At 36.8% G+C, this 14350-nt stretch overlaps 1 protein-coding gene across 5 annotated transcripts in view; it reads left to right on the forward strand.

Annotated features, from left to right (window-relative positions):
- The window catches only part of LOC127418223 (fibroblast growth factor 13-like), a 165466-nt gene that overhangs the window by 15283 nt on the left and 135833 nt on the right, over positions 1–14350 (forward strand). The window lies entirely within an intron of this gene.

Raw genomic sequence — 14350 nt, forward strand, 5'->3', positions numbered from 1 at the left:
TTATACACTATACCTGATGTTATACGCAGATTAATTCTCTACAATGAGAATAGCTCTTAAAAATGTGTAACTGACTTTTCCTAAACAATTACTGATTTAAAAATGGATGTTATGTTAAAATAACCAGAGATTCCCAGAAACTGTAATAGGTTGAAATAGAACAGGAATAGAAAACTGTTGAATGTCAAAACAACAGTCTGATATTGATACAAACAATTCAGTGAATGCTAACATGAGTTTAAGAATTCATTTATTCTACATGTGTAGATGTTGAAGCAAAGCAATGCCGGTATCGCCACCCCACACTAGGTCTGTGCCACATCTTGGCCACCCCAGTAAAAATGTCCTGGATACGCCACTGTTTTCAAACACTTCACCATCCACTCTGAGAGCTTTGAAAGGCTTGAAATTGTGGTGCTCAAAGTTATTTTTATTGGAAATTCAGTTTGAAACGAACTTCCAGCATGACTGTCACAATTGTTCTCCCTCCGAAGTGCCCTCCGAAGGCATTATTTATGACGTTTGGTACACAGGCTTAGTTTTGTTTTCGCATAGAGAAGGTGAGTTATTTTATTTACAAGTGAATATCTTTGTTACAGCATTTTCCAAAGAGAAATTTCACATTTGAGTATAGTGTCAGAAAATTGCGATGTAAGTGTAAAATTCATTCATTTACATATTACAAATATTACACTTTCATATATGTAAAACATATTTTCCCAAATCATAGTGTAATTTTACATAGCCAATATGCCCAAATAAATGAACAATAATTGTAGAAATATACATGTATGGCCATAAATCTGATTTCTGTTTGGGAGTGGTTTTGTGTTTATTGTGAGGTGTTCATAGAAGTAGAATCTAATTGAATATGGAATATTCTCAATAGGTTTCAGGTTGGAAGAATTCACTAAGAATGAATTTGACAAATGACTCCTGCCATGATCAATATGAAATATAAACAGCTCTTTTAAATAAAATTCTGTTTACCACCTGCATTCCGTGGCAACGTTAATTGTACCAGTCTGAGTTTTTATTTTATTTTATTTATTTATTTTAAATAAGGCACAATGCACTGTATAAAAAGCCTATTTTGCATAGAAAGCAGGTGTGTTTGTGAAAAATATCTGAAAATAATTTCAGTTACTTAATTTAAAAATGGCACAGTGCCATTTCAGCTACCTGTATGTATCATGACAGCATCCTGGTGAAATGAAGGCTAGAGGCACTAAAACAATGACTTTTTATTTCCTCAAACAAGTAGAAGGGCAGATTATCAGTTCATAAACACTTACTTTTCACCCTGTTCCTCACACAATGCTTTGTTATGACTTTAAAACACTTTTACTATAGTACATGACTTGTAACACGATACATTTGACTATTTGTACTACATAACCAACTACAGTTAGGCCTAGCTTGGTCGAGTGCAATCAAATTGCTCTGTAGCTCAACTGGTGGAGCATTGCAAATGACAGGGGTATGAATCCTGAAGAGCATGACTCGTGAGTTGACACATGAACTGAAAGTGTCATAGAAGCATCACAAAATGATGTGGTTTGAATTTTCCCATCACATTTTCTTTTCCTGACACTTTTGGTTAGGTTTAGAATTTAAGGTATGGGGTAAGTTTTGTTGATTTAAAAAAAGCATGAGCCTTTAAAACCCCATGTTTTTCATCTCACATTTGCTTTTTATGACACTATCAGTTAGATTAAGGTTTAGCATAGAGAGGTAGGTTTTTTTGATTTAAAACCTCAACTCACTTTTGGCACCACTCACTGGACATTTCACACTGGGACTGCTGTGATCAGTGTAAGGAGCCAAGTAAAATCATTTTCCATAAATGTCGGTACAATCACATTTTTTTTCCTTTTCTTTTCCATAAGATCAGTCTGTATTTCAGCCCATTTAGAGGCCCTGGTTAAGTTGGATTTTGGGTGGTTATTGACTACGACACAAGTTTTTGCGCTGAGATGCCAAATGCAAAAGTGGCACAACTGTTTTGTTAATTCTCCCCATTTGACTTCTTTCTGACAGTTTATTTCAGGTTAAACTAGGGAATTTCACCCCTTTAATTGTAGCTCCTCTCAGAGTGATTTAGAGTCCACCAGATTGGAAGAAAACAATGAATCTCCATCTGTCTTATTATTGTGCTGTAATGATATTTAGATGAGTGATAAGCCCTCCAGGACTCAGGGGTTGCTGTTTATATATTTCTCAAGCATTTGAATTATAACATGGATTCTAAGTTCTAAGGAAATACAGTACATGCACCATATGTGCCTGTGTATGTGTGTGTTCATGATGTGTGTACAGCGCCATGCGCTCCTCTATCCCATGGCACAGTCTCATCTAAGGACTTTGTGTTTGCCTTGAAGAATCGAAATAAAACATTGTGAGGATGACAACTGCTAAAAATAGCTTCGCCCTTGTTCCCTGAAGCCGACTTCACACATTCTCGTGTGACGAACATGAGGAGCGTGTGCAGCAACAGTTCAGTGTTATGGGCACACACTCAGGGGAAGGAATCAATTACATTACGAGACAGCCAAGGTAACAAACCAGAAAAGAAGTGGTGAGCAAACTGTCACAGTCTCGCAGCTTTCTTGAATTTAAAGAACTTTTGGATGAACTGTGTTTCTAACTCTCAGATCTCATTTATGCTTGCGTCTTCAAGACCAGATTTGATTTCAGTGAAGTAAAACGTATTTGATTCTTGCTTGTCTCACGACCGACTGTTAGAATTCTGCCTTCATATTGGCTCAATTTTTTTTTTTAAATCAGTAAGACTATGGTTTTACAGTAGCATGAGAAAGATACTTTTAGCTTTTCTTGACAGTGCAGACACTAGGTTTTTTCAGCCTCTCCAATGGAGTTTTAATATATAAAAGTGTCATCAGAGGAGAGCTGTGTTACACTGAGCAATACTGAATTTTTGCTCTGTCATCTATATAGCACTCCCTTCATGTCACTCTCAGTGATTAATCTCAATCAATGCTCTACACTTTAGTTGCATCAGATGCCTGTTGAGCATGTACAGTTGTGGAAAACACTCTAAATTTATCATACACCCCAAACCTACCCATTAATACTGCATTTATTTTTTTTATTTTATAAAATGAACCCCTGACAGTTTTTAGCAGTCACATTGCAACAAAGGTGCTTAGTCAATAGCCCTCCCCATAGAGAGTTTGACCGTCGTGAACGGTTAGCTAGCATGTCAGTAAATACTTAGTGACAGAGACAGAGCCAGCTGATTTCATTAAGTCAGGCCCATTTACTTGTAATGAAGTGCAGCATTTGAAAGGCTAGCAGTCTTGTGTTTTACTGATCGTACTGTATGTTTGTGTGTCGAAGTTGGATGGGCAGAAACCATCAGTGTCAGAGAATCCAGTTCAGAAAACCATGAAAGAATGCTTCAGTGCTTTATTATACCCTTGACTGCCCTTGTAGTTTACAAGAACATTTGTCTGCATTTTTGTCATTGGTTTCAGTTCTTTTCAGCAGACATCAAACTGAGCATGTCTGTGTTTATGTTTTTCATGTAGTCCTATACCTCCATCCTTCTGGACAATCCAGTTGTGTGACTCTGCAGAAGTCTAAAAGCAATGTCTGGCAGCAGTCTTGCAATGTGCTATGTCTTCTTTTTTGACACACAGATGCAAGCCCCCCTTGAATGTTTCTTAGCAAAAAACACTTTTAAAGATGTATTTGTGATCTAAAGTTGCATTTACTTACAGTTGGGTACAAAAGTCTACATTGAAAATCTGGGATTCAAAGTAACCAAATAAAATAAAACAAAGAAATATCTTGATGTACAGTAAAATAAATCTATAATATTTTGCACTATTCCTGTCAAATAAACAAATTTGTGACTGTCACCATGTAACACCTCTTGTATTAAATCTTAAGTAAAAATTTTAAATTAATCTTTTACCTCAAAATATAATGAACTCTTTATTATCATTGGAATTATATCCTGCTTTTTGCATCTCTGCTTTAGGTCAGTGCACCAGAGGCATCTACATGTTGCTAAAGGCATTTTTTCACCCTCATGTTGTTCCAAACCTGTATGACATTCTTTTTCTGTGGAACACAAAAGGAGAGATTAGGCAGAAGGACACCTTCAGCAGCCATTTCCTTTCATTGCTTCTTTTATTCCATACAATGAAAGTGAATGGTGACTGAAGCTGCCAGTCCATACTTACGGGTTGAAACAGAAGCAGCCATACAGGTTTGGAACAACTTGAGAATTAAGTTAGGAAATAAGAATTTTAATTTGAGTGAACTGTTCCTTTAATGTGAAGGTACTGATACAAAATGTACCCTTGCCCTTATTCTGTTTACTGTGGTCTGTCGTATTTTCTTCTCTTTAACTTTTCTTTAACACATCTTTATCATGCTACTGTAAATAATGATGATAAACTAGCAGTAGATGCTGTAAAACGAGTGTTGTTTGTGCCAGTGTTTTGTGTTGTGGAATGATAGTGTAGGTGGAGCTCTGTTTGGAGTTTAATGACTGGAGACCCCCTTCAGAGAAAAGGCAGTTTCTGTGAGGGGCCACGCCACAGGGCACCGCCTGACAACACTGGAGCACCTCATTAACTTCCCACATCCTCACCCAGCACAAACATGCACAAAGATACACGCACCCACTCATACACAATCTCTATGTCTACGAACACAGATATTTACCTGTGTATAACAACATAAATGTTTGTACATTTTTCTTTCTTTAAGACACCATATTATGGACATTTTGTAGAAGTACAATTATACAGTAGTATATACTGCAGTGTTATGTGGTTTTACCATTATACCACAGTGACCATTGTCTGCCTCTGTCTTTAAACAAGATGTTTTTTACTGAATCTGTCCCTTTCTAAAGATAGTTCACAGAAAAATGATTTCATTTCTTTTTTCTGTGGAACACCATAGGAGATGTTGAACATGGCTGGATGTTCACCTCAGGCTGTTGCTAGCATCATGCTATACCAGTTGTACAACAGGAACATGTCAGCATGTACAGTAGGTACAGTTGCATCTACTTGCTAAGCTACTGGACAAACAGTATATGGTCAAATGTTAAAGGAATAGTTCAACCAAAAATGAAAATCCTCTCATTATTCACTTACCCAGATGCCATCCCAGATATGTATGACTGTCTTTCGTCAGAACACAAAGATTTTAGAAGAAGATGAAGCACTGTCAGGTCCTTATAATGCAAATACACGGGTGCCAACACTTTGATGGTCCAAAAGTCACATTCAGGCAGCATAAAAGTAATCCATGCAACTCCAGTCGATCAATGAATGTCTTCTGAAGCAAATCGATATGTCTGTGTAAAAAATAAATTGATAATTAAAATGTTATTAACTTTTAAAAAGCGCTTCCTGCCAGCAGTTGACGCATCACGTAGCTGTCAAGTGACGTAAGCGCATCGGTGAGTTCACATGAGAATGCGGAAGCAGCGCTTATTTATAACAGAAAAACGAAGATCACGCAAGAGTTCGGCCATTTCAAACTGCATCAGAGCCCTGGACGGAAGTGGCGATTTAAAGTTAAAAACGTTTTAATGATCAACTTGTTTCTTACATGAACCTATCGAAGACATTCATTGATTGACTGGAGTTGCATAGATTACTTTTATGCTGCCTGCTGCCGGCTTTTGGACCATCAGAATGCTGGCATCTGTGTACTTGCACCCATGTACTTGCATTATAAGGACCTGACAGAGCTCTATCTTCTAAAAAATCTTTATTTGTGCTCTGCTAAAGAATGACAGTTATACACATCTGGGATGGCATCAGGGTAAGTAAATAATCAGAGAATTTTTGGGTGAACTATTCCTTTAATGTTCTCATGGTTGTAACATCATAACCATGATGATTTTTAAAACACCACAATTTTGCAGGTTAGTTTTCATAAATGGTCTGGGTGGACTGATAAGTAATGCTTTGCGTTGTGAACATATGTCTACATAGTACATCAAACTCTTTTTTTTTTTTAAAGAGCAAGAAAAGTCCTATTTTATATGATATGCCTCCATGGATGTTCGGATTTGGTTTGAGATGTAGTCTCATTGCTGAACATGTACTGTAGCTCAAAGCTGTGTTCGCTCTGCTCTAGGGACAGATGGCCCTTCTGCTGTCCAACTGCTCTCCTGCACCCCATCTCTATGCTCTCATCCTGTCCTGGCACACAAAAATTCTCTCTGGCCCCAACTTTTCTCTCCTTTAAGGCCCAGGTATACTTCGTTTTTGTGTATTACAGATTGGACTGTGCCTGGTCGACCGCGTAGCCTTTCAAAGTATACTCTTCTGACCGCAAGCGAATACGAAGGTTGCATGTGTACTACGGCTGTCTTGTGAGACTTTTATAGTATTGTCAATGGCTGGTGCATGCTCAGACAATGTGCACAGATGAGGACTGCACTGATTGTGCTGATGATAAAATTTGTGTCACGTTTAATGTGTGCTGAATGATCAGCAACGTGGATAACCGAAGTATACTTCGGCCTTTAGCTATCACTGATTCAAGCTCTTCTTTCACCTCTGGCTTACTATGTAGCCTACACAATGATTCCAGAGCTCCAGGTGACCTGACCTATATTAGCACACCGGACACTACACTAATTGTACTGACAAGCTACCGTTTTAGCACATTTTTTATTTGAAGGTGCTATAAGCAATTTTTATGGAATGGCACGCCAAAAAATCCCTATTACTGGTACTTGTCAGCTATCACTAAAATATTGTACCTGTCACAGCCCTAGCTTCTGTAAATAACAAAGAAAAATGCAGACAGTGGTCAGATTCTTTGTGTGGAGGCAATCAGAAGACATTGTCGACGAGGTGCTTTCTGTCTGTCAATCATTTTGCATGTTTACAGGGCAGCTCATGAATGGGCAGCAGGAGGCTGAGAGCACAGTATTTGAAACAGATCATTCAAGTTATTCAACTCCATATTTAGCTTCATAAGTAGCTTTGAGTTGTTAGGGGCATTTTTGCTAGAACAACATTTTTGACACCCTATATTTATCACAGTTTTTCTGCATTTCCATCCATTTGATAGCTGTGGGTGAGAAACAGATCAATATTTGTTTTTTTTTTGCTTTAAATTCTTCTTCCTGCCCAGTAGGGGGCGGTATGCATGAAGAATGTGAATCAACAAAAACACAAGAAGAAGAATGTGAAAGTGATCTGTTTCTCACCTACACCTATCATATCGCTTCTGAAGATATTGATTTAACCACTGGAGTCTTGTGGATTACTGACTTTTGGCATCCATTCACTTGTATTGAATGGACCAAAAGAGCTGAGAAATTTGGTAACACTCTCTATGAAGCCATATTTATAAGCATTGTAAAGGCATTATACATGCATTATATTGCATTCATAATGTCTCATAATACACCTTATAATAAGTTATAACTATAGTTATTATACATTATAAGACTTCCTCTATTCATAGTTATACTTAAGAGTGTAATGCATTATAACACAAGCAACATCCAATTTTAAATCAGCAGAAACTAATAAAGTTAATCGTATAAGTGCTGTATAGTGTAAACAGTCAAAAGGCTTTATGATGTGATCATATTATGTGGTCTTTGCCTGCTTTAAGTAAAGTTACAAAAGCAATATCTTATAAACAGCCAAAACATAAACTTGTAACGTACTTCACGCTATAAGTCAAACTTATACAATGGAAGTTATTTATAACATAAGTCTCCAAATAAGATGCACAAACATTAAAGTTTATTTAATAGAGTCAAGTATAGAATCAGTTTCTTTTTTTATTTTATTTTTTATTCTTGGGTGTGTTTACACCAAAGAAGATTGGCTACATGTGTAATCAACATACATATTTTTGTTTCTCGAGAGAGAGAGAGTTTCTGATGTATTTTTACTTTGTAGCTTTACAAGTGTTTTTCAGAATATCTAAAAATTTACATTGAACATGTTATTTTGCATTTTGTGCATGTGTAATGTATATAACTTCCAGCATGACTTGTAATGTCTTATAACCACTTAAAAATATCTTATGGATGTTTAATAAGAAGACACTGCTTTTTGTAACTTAAAGCATACCTGTTATATATATTACAAATATATATAATACATTTTAACTTCTGCAGATAAAACTGGATGTTGCTTGTGCTATAATGCATTATATTCTAATGTATAACTATGAATAGGTAAGTATTATAATGTATTATAATTGTGGTTACAATTATTTATAAGTTATAACATAGTATAAGGTGTATTATTATACATTACTAATGCATTTACTATGCATTGTAAATATGGACTCCATAGAAAGTGTTACCAGAAATTCTTTTAAAAATCTTCATTTGAGTTCAGCAGATGAAAGTAAGTCATACACATCTGGGATGGCATGAGGGTGAGTAAATGATGAGAGAATTTTCATTTTTGGGCGAACTGTTTCTTTAAGGTACTGCGTGAAATAAAAGGCATAATTCACCCAAAAATGAAAATTCTCTCATCGTTTACTCACTCTCATGCCATCCCAGATGTGGAGGACTTTCTTCAGCAGAACATAAATTAAGCTTTTTTGAAGATTCTCTCAGCTCTATTGGTCCAAATAATAGTAAAAGTAATCCATTCAACTCCAGTGGTTAAATTAATGTCTTCTAAAGTGATACAATCACTTTGGGTGATAAACCATGAAGGGAATCAGTTCACGCTGCCTCTCCTGTGACATATGGATAACTTTTACTATGACTGCCTGTGCTTTTTAGAGCTTTAAAGTGCTGATCACCTCTCACTTGCATTGTATGGACCTACAGAGCTGAAATATTCTTCTAAAAAAATTATTTTTGTGTGTTCAGCTAAAGAGAGAAAGTCCTACACATTTGGGATGGTGAGTAAATTATGAGAGAATTTTCATTTTTGGGTGAAATATTCCTTTAAAATAACTAACTTATAAAAGACACTTTCTGCTCCAGTCTTTGCTCTGCATCTATCTTTTTTAAACACAAAATCGAATTCAGTTTGAACAGCCCCTTAGTTTGTCATGCTATTTTGCTATTATGCTTTTGACAACTTTGACAACACTGAGATGACATGCTGCTGCTCTCTTGCTCTATCTCTGATTATAAAAGTCTCAATAGTATTTTTGTAAGATGGGGTTTTGGAAATAAGGGTGTGTCTAATTTACCATTGCTTACAACACCTTAAATTCTTTTGTCATTTCTGAGGAGCCAGTGAACAGGACTTCAGCTTAGTACGAATGTCGGCGTGTGACATGTAGATGTGGTGAGGCAATACGGGATCACTTATGCTGAGGCGAGGGACTTATAATTTATTCAGCGGCTGTGACATGGGACACGAATGAGCAGGAAAGGTTATTTTTCCAGCCTGTGGAGAAATTGATGACTTTCCACACACGCTCACTGCACACTGCAGTCAATGAAACCTCTGGCTGTGGCAGCACCGCAATACACAGCTTACCACGTGTAAGAGTGAGCTGCAGAGAGTAAGGGAGGCAAAAACAAGTGATTTCGTGCAGCTGACATCCTCATGCAGGGCCGTAGCAGGGAATTCTGGGCCCCCAGACTACATATTGCTCTGGGCCCCTTTCCTATTAAAATAATACAGTTTTGAATTTGTTGTGGGCCCTCCTGTTCCTTTGGGCCCCTAGAATTATTACCACATTTCACCTCACTAGCTATGGCCCTGTCCTCATGCCTCTGTTTCACAACATCTTGCTCTTCCTGTATGTGTTAGTACGTGTAAATAGAGGACATGGCAGCAGTTCAGACTGCATGTGGTGTGTATATCATGTGTGTCTTTGTTTGCTGTTCTTTGAACTCCCTTTATAGGAGCAGCATTCAATCAAAACTTGTTTTTCAATGTGTCTCGTAGAATTCATTAACAGCCAATTTGCTTATACTCTTACACTACTCATTTAAAGGAAAAGTCACAAATGAGATCTTTTTATGCTTTTCACTTGTCTTTATTGCTCCTCAATATCTTATACAGTTTGGCTTATTAAAAAAAAAAAATAATAAAAAAAATATTTATCTTGTTTTATGAACTTTAAGATATTTTTACTGGGAAACAAAACAAAGATATGATTATCTGGGCTAAGCTATCCAAACTCATTTTATAGCTCTACAGACCTTACAGCAGTGCCATATTTGATTTTTGACATGTGCGGTGAGAGATAGACTTACAGTGTCTTCAGTAGCATCCACTGTATAAAGCTGAATCTATTTTTCCACAACTCATGTTTTCTGGAGGTTGTCAACTAACATTTCTTGGAAAGAAGTTTTTTTTTTTTTTTTTTTTTTTACAATGTTTAGTCAGCGGAATGATGCAAAACACATTTTTATTTTTCTTGAAATTGTTTTTGAGAAACATCTGGGACAAAGTTGATATTTAAATCACATGTGACTAAGAACCCCTGAGCTACTGTAAAAAAAAAAAAAAAAAAAAAAAACCTGTAAAAGAGCAACTTCAAAAAAATAAAAAAAAAATTCTGTGTAGTGACTTGTGGTGAAATTTTTGCTAATTTTAGCAAGTTCAGCAAGTTGCAGCTACAGTGTTCTAATACATTACCTTTTCTATAAAACACACCATTGCCAACATAGACTGTATTATATGTAATTTCTTCTATCTGTCTAGTAATAGCCATGTGTATCCTGTACTATATTCCTATTTAAATGACTGGTTGCCCTTTAGATAGTCCTGATAATCTCATGATGGTAGAGTATAACAGTGGTGACCAAAAGCCTTGTAACCACTTGAATTGTGTAGTAGCTGGTAGATCATTCTTAGTGGTGCATTTTCTACACTATTTAGAGATGACATTAAAGGTTGTTTGTCTTTTGAAATGCATTATCTTCACCCGCTTCCACGTGTTAATGAGCTCTTCGCCTTCGCACTCCTGCTCTGGAAGATCACTAGAGAACTTCAACACGAGAGGTCTGGCTGTGGTCACCTCACGTACAATGAATGTCGTTCGGATATTTGAACTCTTTGTGAGGGCGGTTCAGCACCAGCAACAGGGTTAAAGCTCTGTGGGGGAGGAATGATTGTATGAATTAGGGAAGTGTAATTGCTGTATGAATCACATTGCATGAGGCTCTAAGCAGAAGAACACATTATTGCCTCAGACCGAGAAGAATTTGTTCGGGGAAAGAAAGACCGGAAGTCAGTCATTTTCCATGTGAGTTGGCAATTTCAAGTGACATAACCTATAGCAATGATTTTATATTTTCGTATTTGCGAAATTGGTGTGTCCAGCAACACAAAAAAGTTGAGAGAAGTTTAACTTTGCGCAAAGGAGAAGTGGCACGATGAGACAACACAAACTAATAGGATTAAAGATGGGATCCTGTGAGATACCGTAGTAGAGTATAGGCAAGATGGAGAAGTTAATTTTATTGTGAATAATTCCCCTGTTCTCATTGGTTGCCCAAATGTCTTTTGTCGGTATTCCATGTGTATGATTCATGCATTCAAAATTTTCATCTTGTTAATGATACAACACTACATGACCAAAAGTATGAGGAGAACCCTTCTAATTAAAAGGTTGGCTAAGGCCCCCAAATTTAAACTGACCAATCTTATAAAGACATACAATGACATGCTAGAGAATTTGAAGAATCTTTGTGGCAACATTTTAGGGAGGACACTTTTCTTTTCCAGTATGACTTTACCCCTATGCACAAAGCGAGGTCCAAAAAAAATGGTCCACCATGTCTGGTGTTGAAGTGTATGTTGTGCATATGTAGAAATGGTAACATCCATTTTCTGTCTCACCATTATCCTTCACTTTGTCATTTTCTCTTGGTTTCACTTGGTTTTCAGTCATAACCTGGTCTTTTTAATAAGATCTGTTGGCTTGGTGGATGCTGTGGGAGGCACTGGCTGTGCATGCAACCAGTACTTTGCATAACTGCCTGTGTGAACATGGCTGAACATGTGTGGAAGCTTCTCTCCATGTGTTTTGTCTTTGACTCTTGATCATTGTTGTGTAAGTTTGTGTGTGTGATTGAAAGACTGAAGGAGAAAGAGAGATTGGATGAAGCTGCAGTCCTTGCATCTCTTTTCAGTGTTTTGCTAACGAGGACTCAAGCTTCCACCACTGTCCTTCTAAGTATCTTTTCAGATAAACTGATTCGAACTAGGGATGTGTGAGACTAATTGACTAGTCAAATAAATGGTTCTGATGCTGCTAGTCGACACTGGAATTACTAGTTGGTTAATATTTCCCCCCATTAAACTGATCATAATTTTTACACATTTATGTTTGGCTTTATATTTTTTACAGAGGCTGCGCTTAAATTACTGTCATATTAATGTTGCATATTTTAAATAGAATTAATAATACAAATCATTATATTAAAAAGACGATATCTGGAGCAGATACAAAGTTTCATTTCACCTCAGGCTGCGCATACTACTTCCCTCTCTCACTCGCTGTGCGAATGTCTTCTCACTAGACCAGCGAACTCAGCAAAGTAATTATGAAAATACTTAGGTGGTGGTGCAGGAATCAGATTTCCAAACGATTGAAAGTCCCTATGGATGTTTTCACATTTGAGTCTTTTTTAAATCTGTGCGTGCTTGTATGTTCTTTTTACGCTGTGCAGGCTTTTTCAACCGCAGGATAGCATTCTCAGTTGAGTCAAGTCCCGTCTTTCACCGGACCATGTCGTCATGTTAATTTTGCTCATCAAAAAATTTATGCTTTTGAATAAGTAGCCTAGAAAATAACTGTTTATTTTCAACGATGTACTGACTGCTTAACAGGTTAAACTTTATCTTTATCTTTTATTCTGTTTGCACGTCATGTTTAGAATACATTAGGTTTCTTTTAGGCTACATCACAGGCCTATTTTTTTTCTATCCTATAGCTACTTTTTTTTTTTTTTTACATTGTAACTGTTATTGGTTAACGTTCTTTATTGAACAGCTGTCATATTAGATCAATGGCTAATGCACATCTACACGTTGTGAAATATGCACAATGTTTCAACAGACCAGGGGTAATTTCTCTAAAAAGTAAGATCTTTGTCCCCATGTGCACTTGCAAACAGTAGTCTGGCATTTATATGGCATTTTTGGAGCATTAGTTTCTTCCTTGCTGAGCAGCCTTTCAGGTTATGTTGATATAGTACTCGTTTTATTGTGGATATAGATACTTTTCTAGCTGTTTCCTCCAGCATCTTCATAAGGTCCTTTGCTGTTGTTCTGGGATTGATTTGCACTTTTCGCACCAAACTACGTTCATCTCTAGGAGACAGGATATGTCTCCTTCCTGAGCGGTATGATTGCTGCGTGGTCCCATGGTGTTTATACTTGCATACTATTGTTTGTACAGATGAACGTGGTACATTAAGGCATTTGGAAATTTCTCCCAAGGATGAACCAGACTTATGGGGGTCCACATTTTTTTTTTCCGAGGTCTTGGCTGATTTCTATTGATTTTCCCATGATGTCAAGCAAAGAGGCACTGAGTTTGAAGGTAGGCCTTAAAATACATGTACATACAGTATATGTACACCTCCAATTGACTCCAGTCAGCCAGTTAGCCTATCAGAAGCTAATTGGCTAATTGCCTAAAGGCTTGACATCATTTTCTGGAATTTTCCAATCTGCTTAAAGGCACAGTTAACTTAGTGAATGTAAACTTCTGACCCACTGGAATTGTGATATAATAAGTTAAAAGTGAAACAATCTGTCTGTAAACAATTGTTGGAAAAATTATTTGTGTCATGCACAAAGCAGATGTCCTAAATGTCTTGCTAAAACTATAGTTTGCTAATATGAAATCTATGGAGTGGTTAAAAAATTTGTTTTAATGACTTCAACCTAAGTGTATGTAAACTTCTGACTTCAACTGTAGTTAGAAGCATCTACGTTCATGTTTTAAGCCTTACTTTCTTTACATTGCCCTAATGAGAACCAAAGCACAAATTTGTATGTACTGTATGCAGTGAGCACTGTTGCTTCAGATATTGTGCAGGAACTCTGTTGTTGGCTGAATTTGAATTGATACTGAATTTTTTTGTTTATATGGTAAATTAATAATGGTGTTTCGAATAGATGATTTATCTTTTTGTACATGCCTGGTCAAAAATGCATGTAAAATATGCAGGATTATATTATGGGTTTGAGCATATTTTTCTTTTACATGACAAACCAGTCAGGTCTCTCAGGTGCAATGACATGGGAGCAGAGAATATGTGGTAATGTTAAGGTCACTGCTAAAGTGTCATGTCAGTTCATGAGACAATACGCAGTTGATGGGCTGTATTACAGAGGCAGGCCTGAACCTTGAGGTGGCAGACATCACACCTACTCACAGAAAC

This window comes from Myxocyprinus asiaticus, chromosome 27 (assembly GCF_019703515.2).
Source record: "Myxocyprinus asiaticus isolate MX2 ecotype Aquarium Trade chromosome 27, UBuf_Myxa_2, whole genome shotgun sequence".
Lineage (NCBI taxonomy): Eukaryota > Metazoa > Chordata > Actinopteri > Cypriniformes > Catostomidae > Myxocyprinus > Myxocyprinus asiaticus.